The 12,010-nt window shown below is 39.2% G+C and overlaps 1 protein-coding gene across 5 annotated transcripts in view; it reads right to left on the bottom strand.

The window, feature by feature from the left end:
• The window catches only part of AZIN1 (antizyme inhibitor 1), a 58,155-nt gene that overhangs the window by 40,257 nt on the left and 5,888 nt on the right, over nucleotides 1-12,010 (bottom strand). For 4 of the 5 annotated variants that reach the window (XR_006288116.1, XM_037889841.2, XM_037889843.2 and 1 more), the window contains exon 2: nucleotides 9,776-9,913. The gene's annotated coding sequence lies outside the window, so the exon portion shown is untranslated. 5 annotated transcript variants of the gene reach the window in all.

Genomic DNA, 12,010 nt, shown 5'->3' with positions numbered 1-12,010 from the left:
CAATGCAATATTTGCTCCACAACCACTACAGACATTCATGGAGTTACGGCTCCTCCTGTCATTCCGGGAGACCAAGCTTATCCTCTATTTCTGTGGCTCAAAGCCTCTTGCTGTACACTTGGCCAAGAAAAAGGAGCAGTTTGATTTTGGCAGGAGTAGGTACAGAATGCCAATGGAGTGTGAGTCTGGAAGGAAAGATAGGTGTGTGGTGCCTTATGAAGAGGCTGGATGTTTATCATTAAGTGCCTCATCATAAGTACCTGCTATATTTTGTACATCTGTAAGAACAAAGGAGAGCCTGGAGGATGGGTGGGAGCAGGCTGTGGAGAGACTTTTGAACCAGACAGAAAGGGTGCTGCTGAACATGCCCCAAGTGGTCAAGGAAACAAGGTGAGGCATGCACTATGCTCCTACTTCAAGGCCAGAAGCTGTTAGGGGTAATAAGTCACTGTAACCAAGAAACAAACCAAGGTGTGTTTCATTTTATTAAGAGGTGACAGGGAGGAATATTATGCCATTTATGGATTGTGCTGTGCCTCACTAAAATTTTTCAACCAAGCTGTACCAAAACGAAGGTACTAAATTAACAAAGCCATCACTCCGACATTGCTTCTTTAATGAAACCAAAAACAATTAACCAAGACTATAGTACAAACTTAAGATGAATAGACTTTAGGCACGGCCAACCTAAGGTGTGCTCAAACACTCCTGTAGGTGATTCACTCGATATGGAAGAACAGTGTGCAAATGTCCTGTAAGTGAAAGGAACACAATTGGAAGGTGCTGGCTACAAATACCCAAAGTCAGCTGAAAATAGTGAAAGAGGCACTCCAGGAATGCAAAGAGATAGATTCCTGGCAGACCAAGCTAAAGCCTCTGAGAAAATTGAAAGAGAATTATGTGCTCCAAGGTATGGTAAAGAAATTAACCTTGAAGCAAGGCAGAGCACCTGCAAATCATAGTCGTCATGAATCACTAATTAAGAGTCAGACAAAAATTGGGCTTTGCCTCTAAACAGGTAGCAGTCATTACAGCAGGTGAAGGGGGAGAAGGTCCTATGTACGGCACCCCCAGGCATAATTACAAAGAGAAGAGAGTGAAAAAGTTACCTCTGCAGAGGCTGGAGGGAATTAAGCAGCTAAACTTTTTTCTTTTTAATATTTTCACAAAGCGTTAGAGGAAAATAATTCTTGGTTTCTTTTGAGGATGAAGTACAGAAAGGGAGAAGAGAAGAGAAGGCAAACTCAAAAATAAACCCTTTCCCACATGAAGACTGGTGGTGCTAGATTTCCTCTTACAGAGAAAGGTAAAAATTTAGGCACAAGGTATTTCAGTTTTAAAGAACTTTAAAAAATCCTTTCAGCTTCCCTCAAGTTTGCCAGGTTATCTTGCTACAGGAGTCGTGTCACAGGAGGCAGCAAACAGACTTGAAAACATGAGTTTGAGGGAGGGTGTATGGATTATTTTTTCTTTCTCCTTCTTGATAGGAGCTTAGGAGGGAAGGCTGTGACAGCTACAGAAGCAGCAGAGGTAGTGACTTAAAGATGAATGGATGTGGAAGCTGCAGAGAGAATACCTGAAAGATGCTTTGTATGTATGAATAGCACCTGAATGATCTGATGGAAGAGAAGATCCAAGGTTTGGAGCTGCAGATAGAAACTATGGTTGAAGTTCTATGGGAATTTGAGCAGTTAGTGGAGGAAAGAAATGAGGCTGAAGACTTGCAGATGCATACTGGATCAGAGAACTGTGAGGACAGACTGCTGGATGAGAAGGGTGGCCAGTGGAAGCATAGCACTACAAGGAAGAGGAAAAGACTGGCTAGCAAAGGAGAAACAGAGCCGAGAAAAGGTTTGCAGAGGTGGAAAATGAAGGGGAGAGGCAGGCAGTAACAAAAGATTAGAGAGTAAGGAAGAATAGCAGAGCAAGTCCTACAAGAAGTAGGGAATAGACAATGGAGATACAGAGTTCAGCGTCCCAGGAGACCAGATGATTGCTCAGAAGATTGCAAGTGAGAACAGAGGACAAGACAACTTGCAGCCAGAAAGAAGAGAAGGAGGAACTCCAGAGAACCACACCAACACCAGTAAGAGGCAGATCTGATTGGGGATTCCCTACTAAGAACAGACACTCCAGTCACCAGAGCGGATCTGGAGACTAGAAGGGTGTGCTCTCTGCCAAGGGCTAAGATATGCGATGTGGACTGAGGCTGAAGGAGGTGCTAGTGGGAGCAGGAAAGAAGCCACTGATTGTCCTTCACATGGGAAGGAATGATAGAGCAAGATTCTTGTTGGGACACATCAAAGGAGACTATGCCAGGCTGGGGAAAATGCTTAAAGTAACAGAGGCTCAGGTGATAGTCATTGGGATTCTACATGTTGCTAGAGGAGGTCAGAAAGGGAGAGACAAGGTTATGAAGATCAACAGCGGCTCAGGCAATGGTGCTATAAGGAGGGACTGTGGGTGTTCAACCACAGAGGCATTCATGGACAGAAGACTGTTCGCATGGGATACACTCCACCGGAGTAGGGCAGGAAATAGACTTCTGGGATGGAGGTTGACAACTGAGCTTTAAACTAGGAATTCAGAAGAGATAATTGGAGATGGTCATGTAATCACTACACCTGATTAAAATACTGAGTGAGGAAAATCAAGTAAAAAACACAGCAATTGAGAAAGAAACAGAGGATAGGAGAATGGACAACAAAATAAAAAGATAGTGCCAGTACCAATGACAGTAACAGTCAGGTAGGCGATACTGGCAGTAAAACTACTACTAAATCAGGATAGAAATCTGGGTTATGCCAAACAATTAAGATATCTGTACACCAATGCAAGGAGCCTGGGTAACAAAATGGAGGAGCTAGAACTACTGATGAGGAAGTTATTATATGGATAATGGAAACCATGGTGGAATAATAGTCATGACTGGATTACAGGTATGAAGTATATGTACAGTTAAGGAAAGACAGAAAAAAGTAAAGGTGGTGGAGTGGCATGGTATATTAATGACGAAGTGGATTATAAAGAAGTGATGGAATAGATAAAAAACAAACAATCTGTTCAGGTCCAAGTCACTTTGGGGAAGAAAGACGACTCCACTGGGCTAACACTTGAGGTTTGCTACAGACTCCAGGATCTGATCTGGATATGGACAGAGACCTAATATTTTTCACCGATATTCCTGGATGTGACAGCTGACGGATTTTTTTCTACCAAATAGTCACTGAACTAAGAAAAGGTGATGCCATTTTAAATTTAGTAAGCAGCAAGGACCTCAGAGAAGAGATGGTTGTAGAGGACAACCTTGGTTTGAGTGATTCATGAGTTAATTCAGTTTAAACTAAAAGGAAGGATAAACAGGTGTGCAACTAGGGCCCTTGACTCAAAAAAAACAATGAAGGCAATTAGTTAGGGAAGTGGACTGAACTGAAGAAATCAAGGATTTGAATGTGGAAGAGGCTTCGAATTAATTGGATACAATTAACTTAGACTTGAATAGAGACTGGGAGCGGCTAAGTCATTATGCAAGGTAACCTATTTCCCCTTGTTTTTTCCTTCACCGCCCCCCCCCCCCCCGACGTTCTTGTTAAACCCAGGATTTGTGCTGGAAATGGCCCAACTTGATTATCATACACATTGTAAGGAGAGTGATCACTTTAGATAAGCTATTACCAGCAGGAGAGTGGGGTGGGAGGAGGTATTTTTTCATGCTTTGTGTGTATATAAAAAGATCTTCCACAGTATGCATCCGATGAAGTGAGCTGTAGCTCACGAAAGCTTATGCTCAAATAAATTGGTTAGTCTCTAAGGTGCCACAAGTACTCCTTTTCTTTTAATCAAAGTTGAAGATAGTATCTGGAGCCTGCATCCCAAGCAAGGGGAAAAATTCATAAGGCAGGGTTGCAGACCAAACTGGATGAACAAGCACCAGATTATTGAGAAAGCAAAAAGCCTACAAGGAATGGAAGAAGGGATGGATCAGCAAGGAAAGCTACCTCTTGGAGGTCAGAAAGTGTAGAGAAAAAAAGTGAGAACTGCCAAAAGTCAAGCAAAGTTGGACTTTGCAAAAAGTATTAAAACCAGCAGTAAAAGGTTATTTTAGCCATATAAAGAAAACAATGAAAAAAGTAGGACCAGTAAGCACTGAGGGATGGGGTGGAGATTAAAGGTAATGTAGGTATGGTCAACCACTTAAATATTTTGCCTCTGTTTAAGAATAATAATGAGGCACTTGGGGACAGTGGCAGGGTGGTTAATGGGAATGAGGATACAGATGTAGAAATTACCACAGATAGAAGCTGAACTGAAACAGTTTAATGGGACAAAATTGGGCAGGCCAGATAATCTCCATCCAATGCTATTAGAAGAAGTGGCACATGAAATTGCAAGCCTAATAGCAAGGATTTTTAATGAATCCATAAACTTGTACCCTATGACTGGAGGAAGTGCAAATACAGTGCCTACATTTAAGAAAGGGAGAAAAGTGATCTGGGAAACTGCATACAGTTGGGGTTAAAGTAATAGGCCTGTAAGGTCTTAGAACAATTTTTGAAAGAGTAATTAAAGACAGAAACAAACAGTAATTGGGATGAAATACAACATGGTTTAAAAACGTAAATCATGCCAGACAAAATTCTCTTTAAAATAAGATTTTCTAGACAAAGGAAATGCAGTAGATCTAATCTACCTAGATTTCAGTAAAGGATTTGATACAGTTCCACCTGGGAAATTAGTTATATTGAAGAAGATGGAGATTAATACAAGAATCAAAAGGTGGCTAGGGAACTGGTTAAATGGGAGACTACAATGGATCATGAGGAAAAGTGAAATGTCAAGCTGGTGGGAGGTTACTAGTGGAGTTCCTCAAGGAACTGTTTTGGGACTAATCCTATAACATTTTAATTAATGTCCTTGCAACAAATAGTGGGAGTGCGCTAATAAAATTTGCGGATGCCACAGCTGGGAGGTATTACCAACATAGAGGAAAACTGGAATATCATACAGGATGATTTGGATAATCTTGAAAACTGGAGTAATAGAAAAAGGGTGATATTTAATAGTGCAAAGACATGCACTTATGGCTAACAACAAGAATTTTTGCTATAAGATGGGGACATATCAGTCAGAAGAGACAGGAGGATGAGGAGAATCACAGTATCGGTCAGTCACAGGATGACTATGAGCCACCAATGTGATGTAGCTGTGAAAAAAACTAAATTGCTCCTAGGATGCATTAGGAGAGGTATTTCCAGAGGAGTCAGGAAAGTGTTATTATACAAGGCACTGATGAGACCTAATCTGAAATACTGTGTGCAAATCTGGTCTCCCATGTTTAAGAAAGATTAATTCAAACTGGAACAGGTACAGAAAAGGACGACTAGGATGACCACAGGAATGAAGAATCTACTTCACAAGAGGAGACTTAGGCTAAACAAGCTATGCTCCTTAACAAAATGAAGGCTGAGAAGAGATATGATTACTTTCTATAAATACATCAGAGGGATAAACATCAGCAAGGGAGAAGAGTTATTTAAGTTAAGGCCCAATGTTGACACAAGAACAAATAGATATAAATTGGCCATCAACAAGTTTAGGATTGAAACTAGACCAAGATTTCTAATGAGCAGAGGAGTGCAGTTCCAGAACAGCTTTCCAAGAGGAGCAGTGGGGGCAAAAAACCTAACGTATTTCAATACTAAGCTTGCTAAGTTTATGAAGGGAATGGTAAGATGAAGCTGCCCCACAATGGCACTTGGCCCATCCAAGACTGCTAGTAGCAAATATCTCCACTGGCCGGAGATGGGACATTAGATGGCAAAGGCTCTGAATTACAAGAGAGAATTCTTTCCTAGATATCTGGCTGGGGGGTCTCACACATGCTCAGCATCTTATGATCACCATATTCAGGGACAGGAAGGAATCCCCCACATCCCTAGTCAGACTAGCAGAGACCTGGGGGTTGGGTATGTGTCTGATGGGCGGGGAGGTACCTTCCTCTGCAGCATGGGGCACAGGTCACTTGCTGGTTTGAACTAGATTAAATAGTGGATTTTCTGTAACTTAAAGTCTTTAAATCAAGATGTGACAAACTGGAGTGGGTGGGTGAGGTTCTGTGGCCTGTGATGTGCAGGTCAGGTTAGATAATCATGACTGTCACTTCTGGTCTATAGGAATACACCACTCTGGGATATCACCAATATCAAAAATCAGAGCTTAATAGAAACCACTGGTCCCACAGGTTTATGGAAAGTTATGAAAGTCTGTGATTCCCCCCCCCCCCCACAACATCTGCTGACAAAGTTACTCCCTGACTGCCCTTTCTTCAGTAGTCTAATCAGTGGGAACACTGAGCTGATGTGTTTATGTTTAGCTCAGCTCGTTTTCTGGTTTTGCAGTTGAACTGTAGCTCTACAACTGGCTATGTGAGGAGTGAAGCCGAAAATAATGTTACTACTGATCAGTTCTTATGGACCGTACATATAGTAAAACTTACTCACCTAATAAATCATAAGTGAATACATCCTTTAGGCATCATTATATGAGAAAAAAGTTGACTGCAAGAACTTAAAGGAATAAACTCGTTAAGCGGCTTCAGCTCTGCTCACCAGGCAAAACTACAATCAGGATTTAAAGTCAATATCTGCACAGGGACTTCTGAACAGTAACTGAAGAATCCAAGACTTTCAAATATGCAAAGCTTAGGATAAATCAATTGTTTATGTTTTGCCCAAGTTTCTCCCATAGTTCTTTGGCCACTAAATTTACTGAAGATTGTGAGGTGCTTGGATACTACAGTAATGGGTACATGAGATATGATATATACGTACATGAGACAGACCTTTTAAATTTAACCAAGCGCACTCAGTTATTATGCATTACTACAACATGTGTTATTTAACCTAAGTAGTATCCACTGAAAGCCTTTACTCTAGGGTTAAAAATGCAATTCTAAGGTTGCTTTTTTAAAAGATTACAAAAATGGCTTGGATGAAAGCTGCCGTCTGAGTGGGAGAAGAGACTTCAAACATGTAATTTTCTCCCAATGAATTCACATCAGGACTACAAAGTCTCTTCAACAAGATTGCTGTAATAGCCAAGCACTTTTAAAAATTATTAAATTTAAATCTTAAATTTTCATCTGAATAATCTTTAATTTTAAATTATCTTATAAAAAGTGGTTGATGGGATCAGAGAAGGCAAGAGCTGTAAAATTCAGACAGCTCTGAACCACTACTTCTTTCACCTGACAGAGATGGGTCTGGCTAAAAGTTAAATGGCTTCCCCACTGCCTACTACTTCCCTTCATCTCTCCATTCAGGGGGATCTGTCAGCAAACAAAGCAGATTTTCTAAAGTAGATCAAACCACATTTGCTAGCCCAGATATGCTGCTCAGCAGGAGCAGGGCTTGAAAGAGCAAGGCAGAGCTAAGCAAGAGAATGGGATCATAGTAGTTTCAGAGGAAAACAGCTCAAGCAGTTCCTCCTTTGCCACCATCAGCTGGAAGAGAAGGAAGAAAAATGGGAGGGAAGCAGGTTTAATGGGAATATAAACACATCCTCAGACATAAGCAGATTTTTATGAGTGTCTGTATGAAACAGATTAATAATTATGCTTAAACGCTTAATTGACTTTTTCCTCAATAAACCATTTTATAAGGGGAACAAACTCCCTAGGTGCACATTAATCAGCTAATTTAAGCACATCTTGGCTGTGTTTGAGGGACTGCTGTGCTTCAGCACACCCAATATGTGCGTATATTGGCTGATTAACAGTTGTGTGCTGTGGCTTTATACATCACTAGTAAATTAAGATTTAATCTCCTTAAATTCATATCATACTACTTGAAGAGTAACAGTTCCTACCACAAAACAGAAAACCAGAATGTCTTAAGACATCGTTACAAACAATATATCCAGCTCTACGATAAACCAATTTTCACTATTTCCTATGGCATGTCTGCTAATTCACCAGTAAAAAAAAATGAATTAGGAGGCTTTAACATTAGAACATTTTCTCTAGTAGCTTTTGTAACTAATCAACTTAAAGAGATTTGTATCTAGCCAGTTTTCAAAACGAATTTAAAATTGTTTTAGATTGTACACTACACCCACCTAACTCTCTCTGACAATTCTTCTGATTCTGCAGTGACATCTTCCTATCATTTTAAATGTATTCCCTTTATCCCCTATTTCTGTGAAAGACCCATCTGTCAAGGAGAACTGACCATGTAAAAAGTGCAGTGAAACTCAAAGTGGGAAAAAGAAGAAAAAAAACACCTGAAAAAGAAACATCTATTACAGTAATCATAGGTGTTATCTGCAAAACAGCAAGCAAGAGATTTTCAGGCAGTTTTCAATTTGAGAAACATTCTCTCAGAAGGTAAGCATAAAAGTAAGCATATTTAGATTAATTCAAAACAATTTTCTCATAAGCTTGAAGAAAAATAACCCCAACAAAACGAAGCTACAAGTCATGGTCAGCCAAATTGTTCCCCAACCTCTCCCACCAAAGTGTTTTCTAATATAGGATTCCATCTGTATTAGATACCTTATAAATACCAGTCACTTTGGTATCTCATTTAACTCTGAAGGGTCATTTCAAAAGCACTTGAGTGTTCCTAACTCGCTTGGGTGCTTTTGGAAATCTCACCCCGAAGTTTTAAGTAAGAGTTATACAGCAATTAGCAAATAAACCAATACAGCATATTACTTTGAGCCAAACTGAGAAAAAAGGTACCATGTATAGAATATCAAACCATCTTAACTTTTCGGGTTACACTTAAACAGTAAGACTTATGATAGCCATCTTAAGCAATTGTTTTACAATGTTATACAAAAGGAGACTACGCAAGTGCAAAATACAGAGCAAGATCTTGCAAGTTAAAAGAGGCCACTGAAAAAAAAACCAACAATAAATTGATTCAAAAATGACTGGCATGAGTTCTGGATTTCCAAGAAATTAGGTTTTTCAACTTTAAGAAAATTACAATAACTAATACCTGAACATTTAGTCACTAATACACTTAAGTCATCAGAAGTGCAAGTGTAATGGTATTGGAAGATCTGGTATGGACATTCATTATCAGAGAGCAAAGTCGTTGCTTTCTTTCGTAGCCTGCCACTGTAATTTTAAGTCTGTTTATAATTTGTACATAATGTCAGTCCAGCACAGAATTCAAGATTCTACTCTAACTGAACTATAACTATTTGTGGAAGTAGCAAGGTAATTAGCAAATAATGCAGACAGGCTTTTGGGGAGGCTCACCCTTCTAGAGCAGTATTCATACTGACTCTTTAAAAGAGCAGATTTAACTATTTAGATATAAAACATTAAAAACATATAGTGCTGTGCCAAACATTATAATTCAATAGTCTAAATAGCTATGATCTCCAACTTAGCACAATGGAACTACAATTGTCAGACAGATTGGAAATAAACATAGCATTTTATTTCAAAAATTTCTGTAGCCTGTAGTTGTGATTCAGGAAAGCATTTCAGCATCTGACTTCAGTGGGACTTAAACACATGCTTAAGCACCCTTCCTGAATAGGGAGAGACTTCAGCACAAATTTAAGTGCATTCCTGATTTGTAGCCCAAGATTCCACACATTTCCCCACCTATTAAGAACTCTTGTAACAAAGTAAATTAAATATTTATCAAGATGTCTGGATCTATAAAAGAGAATAGATGTGTCCTACACATTTCTCTAAGTTGTTTCCTTGCTTGTGTAGCCATAAAAAAAAAAAAAAAAAAAAAAAAAAAAGACTTACATGGACAAGTTAGGAGATGGAACCCTACTATCATCAGCTAGGTTCCCAAGGTGGCTCGGCGTTGAAGTCGAACTGTTCTCTATAAAGCACTTCTCCTAGGCCTTCTGGATAGTTGTAAACCTGATCAGAGAGTTTGCCCTGTAGGAAAAATATATAGACAAATAAAATTGATAACTTAGGAGTAAACACAACTTTACCTTCAAATATGCAACTTCTGTTCTTAACTGCACTTTTAATATGGACTGCTGTCTCCTTTTATAGTAATTTACAACAACTTACAAAGCCTGTTTTTCAAAGGTGAGTGCACACACAAATGAGCATAAGCAAGACAAATTGTCATCAATAGATGTTATCCACCTTATGGCCTCTTGACATTTATGTCCTCCTAGAACCTTCTCCCCTTATTGTCTCAGATAGCAACTATGAAAAATCGGGACAGCGGGTGGGGGTTAACAGGTGCCTATATAGGAGCACAGGAGGTCAAAGCTATGTGCAACGATTGAAAATGGGACTACAGGCAGTGGATACAAGGACAAAATATAACAATCCGCGGGTGAGGGAGACAGTGGGAAGTACACAGGAGAATTAAGCTTGAGTATGGAGTGACATCAGGGGGTATGGGACTGTAATTGTCAGCAGGTGGTACACATGGAATTTAATAGTCATCTTTGAGGGGATTAGCAGCATCAGAAGTGGTGCAAAGAGCACCACTGTTCTGATGGCCCACCGATGATGAACTACAGGTTTGTTAGAACAGATCCTCTTTGAAGAACTTCCCATAGTTCATGGGCCTGCAGTCCCTCTCTCAAGGACCACATTTAATTAATCCAAGTCGAGATGCTGCATGCACCACAAGTCCCCTCAGAATCAAAAACGTATTTCCCCAATTCCTACCCAGCTCTAATTAGCCCACACCCCCAAGTGGGTACATATCTTCTAGGACCTCCTACAGTGCTCCTACTTCCTCCCCACCCACCCCCTTAACAGAGAGCGGTTGGGAATGTATTCTAGGGGAAAAGTCAGGGGCCTTGACCTATGGGGAGGCCAGAGTCTGTGCATCAAGAAACTGGCAGTTTAATGGGCCCTTAAGGGCCAAGCTATTAAATACAGATGCAAAAGTAAAACTAAAGTCTTGTCTACAGAGGGACAGCAAAGAAAATTAATTCAAATTAATTAAAGGTGTGAATTCAAAGTGGCATAGTTAAATTGCATTAAATCACTACATGAAAACATTCATTCTGAATTAAAGTGGCCTTAGTTTGGTTTATTTCAATTCACTTTGGAAGTTAATTTAATCCTGTTTAGTTTAATTCACTTCCAAAGTGAACTGAAATAAACCAAACTAAGGCCACTTCCATTCTGAGTAACAGTGTCCACACAGGAATTTAATGCAGTTTTACTAATACACTTCAAATTCATACCTTTAATTTTCTTAGCTGTCCCTATGTAGACAGCCCCTTAGGTGTTAAAATATGAGGTTTATATACCTGAGTTCAATTACAATAGTCATTTCAAAAAGTACCATAATAGGTCACAGTGGAGTTTAAACCAGCCCTGCTTACACAAACTGAATTCTTCACAGGTACAAACTCAGTGTCTGTCACATTTTAAAATAATTGAAATAACCAGTGTAAGCAAACTGGTCATCTTGAAACCTGGGACATGCTGAGACTAAAAAGTGTGTGATAATCCATGGTATAAAAAACAGAATACTACCGATATTTAATAAAAGTAAATCTACATTAAACTTAAAAATCTGAATACATATGGGCTACCAAAAATGACTGATAGCAATCTAAACTAGTCTGTTACAGATCCTTTATCACATCTTTATCTTTTCAGCCATAGAAGTTGCTTATGCATGTATTGGCAAGGATAAGTGAGCAAACACAGGAGAATTATGCTAGTTCACATTCCATAATTTGCACTCCAAACGTATCCTCTTTCTTTCCATCCCAACAAAAGCATAATAGCAGTGCTGTAGTGGAATCTCATTAATAAAATGTCATTACTTTTACAATACAAACTATAGAACATTTACTAATACAGTTATGACTATTAAAACTGAACTACATTTGTTAAAAATGAATTGGGATTCTTTACTTCTAGCTGACAAAGTTACTTTTCATGTTCAGTTAACTTTAATTTTTCCACAGGAATTCTTTAAATTAAAGCTAAGTCAACAACATATTGGCATAAGAAATATGTTTTAAAATCAAGTGTTAATTTCACAAA

The sequence above is a fragment of the Chelonia mydas genome, chromosome 2, assembly GCF_015237465.2.
Source record: "Chelonia mydas isolate rCheMyd1 chromosome 2, rCheMyd1.pri.v2, whole genome shotgun sequence".
Classification (NCBI taxonomy): Eukaryota; Metazoa; Chordata; order Testudines; family Cheloniidae; genus Chelonia; species Chelonia mydas.
Note: the sequence above shows the minus strand (reverse complement) of the source record. Positions and strands in the feature narration are given on the sequence as shown.